General features: G+C 40.3%; 1 non-coding gene across 1 annotated transcript; it reads left to right on the plus strand.

Moving 5' to 3' along the window:
• The first annotated feature begins 906 nt into the window (after positions 1–906).
• Trnai-aau (transfer RNA isoleucine (anticodon AAU)) lies at positions 907–980 on the plus strand. The gene has a single exon. It is a non-coding gene; the product is annotated as a tRNA-Ile (tRNA).
• Positions 981–2,331: the final 1,351 nt, after the last annotated feature.

Below are 2,331 nucleotides of genomic sequence, written 5' to 3' on the forward strand. Positions count from 1 at the left end.
GCCATGGCGCCCGCCGAACGATTCGTATGTGCCCGCCTCTCACTATTCGACAGAGACAGAATTTTTTTCATAAACATTATTGAATGGTTGAAGGGGATGGAAATCGAAAGTTTGAGGGGGGGGGGGGGAGGGTGCAAATCGAAAATTTGAGGGGGGGGGGAGGTGCAAATCGAAAGTTCCCCTGGTGACGGGAAGGGTCGCTACGCCTCTGGAAGGAGTTTATCGATTTAAAATAGGTGGTGCCCGCCACCTTACCGATATTTTAGAATGTGCTCTAGAGTAAAAAAAGGTTGGGAACCCCTGTTCTAGACCAAGTGAAATTAAACTAGAATGTGTTGGGGATCGGGGCAAAATATTATATTTGTGGGGGAGGGGGAAGTGGGTGGTTCACCATTGTGGGGTATTATGTAGGAACAGTGTTGTACAGAGAAATGTTGTGTAACTTTTGACTTAAAGACATAAAAATAACAACAACAAAAACCAACAAAAAAAAAAGAAAAAAAAAAGCACACTTTGTTTAATACTGGTTGGTGAAAATGTTAACAGCATTGGCTTTCTATCATTCATGCTTTTTTCTCCTTTCAAAACACAGGGTTTTACAGTTGCGCCATGAAAAACAAATGTAAATAGAGATTTTCTTTACAGCTTAGAATGGAACTCCTAATACTGGGATTATAACTTTTAATATTGTGATTGTAAATTTAGAAAGGAATTCTAAAAATGGGATTATAAATTTAGAAAGGAATTACTAATACTCCTAAGACTATAAATTTTTCTTTTTAATAAACTTATTTCAGTGTTTGTAATGAGCGTACTATAATAAAAACAATATTATTATAGATCCAATTATTATAAGCCTTATCTATTGACTTAATTGGTACCAATTGTAACTTCTTGTAATCAGATGGCCGGTTAGCTCAGTTGGTTAGAGCGTCGTGCTAATAACGCGAATGTCGTGGGTTCGATCCCCATACTGGCCAAATATTTTTACGGACTATTTTTTAAAATTAACCAATTTTGAGATGTTACATATAAGATTTTAACATCAGCTGTATTACCTCAATGAGTTATCTTCATTTTTAAAGGTTCTAATGTGCGATTAAAACAATTTTAAGTTTATTATGTTTTCAGGCACGTTTTTTTTTCCCAAAAAGGTAAATATTTAGATATAGGGAAAAAACATTATAGTAATATAATTGATTTCAACTTGTAATATGCAGTGGCATCACTAGATCAGATATCTTCCTTTGCCTAATGTAGTGTCACTCCCATCTCACCTATGTTGTCATCAGTGTTTCTTCCAGACTTTTTACTCCGGGGGGGCACTTGAAATCTTCGGGGGGGGGGGGGCGGTAAACTTTCTTCGGGGGGGGGGGGGGGGGGGCGGACACTGTTAAAAGTATATATTTTCTATATAAATTATATAAATTTCATTTCGTTCGGGGGGGGGGGGGCGGTAAAATTTTTTCGGGGGGGCTTTGTCCCCCCCCGAAGAGATGCCTGGAAGAAACTCTGGTTGTCATCGTGTGCCTAATGGTGCATACAACTGTAAATAAAGCCTACTGAAGTAACTGGAAAAAAAACACACTTCTTAGAAAAATTCGATTTATTTCGTATTGGTGTTACCCCCATGGATGGTGTCATCCGGTGCGGTCCGTATTCCCCCACCCCCAGCCTGGTGACGCTATTGGGCCCACAGACCGTAAGGTTTAAAAATGTCCTTTACTTTCACCCCAAAATATTTCTCCGGGAGGGGGGGGGGGGGGGGGGGGCGGAGCACCCACGAAGAGAGTCTACCGCCCCCTTCCCCCGGACGAAATGTAATTTATATAAGAGAAAATATACTTTCAACAAATGTCTGGAAGAAACACTGACCTAATATGCCGCTTCTTAAAAGTAAAAAAAAAGATTGAAATCTAGTAGCGATGACCAGAGTTTCTTCCAGGCATCTCTTCGGGGGGGGGGGGGGGGGGCGTAGCCCCCCCGAAAATTTTTTACCGCCCCCCCCCCCCCCCGAACGAAATGAAATTTATATAATTTATATAGAAAATATATACTTTTAGCAGTGTCCGCCCCCCGAAGAAAGTTTACCGCCCCCCCGAAAATTTCAAGTGCCCCCCCCCCGGAGAAAAAAGTCTGGAAGAAACACTGGCGATGACTCGCAAATATACTTAAGTTAAATTCACATTTTGAGAAAATCTGCCCAATGGAAATAGGTTTAAAATATGTTACTAGATAAGATTATGAACACATATCTACTATGGTAGGCTTGGTGATTGGAGTCTGACTATCTTTATCATTGGAGTATTTAAGACGACATTATTAGTAAGT

Source organism: Physella acuta, unplaced genomic scaffold (genome assembly GCF_028476545.2).
Source record: "Physella acuta isolate Inbredline_101_S28 unplaced genomic scaffold, ASM2847654v3 ptg001120l, whole genome shotgun sequence".
In the NCBI taxonomy this organism is placed as follows: domain Eukaryota; kingdom Metazoa; phylum Mollusca; class Gastropoda; family Physidae; genus Physella; species Physella acuta.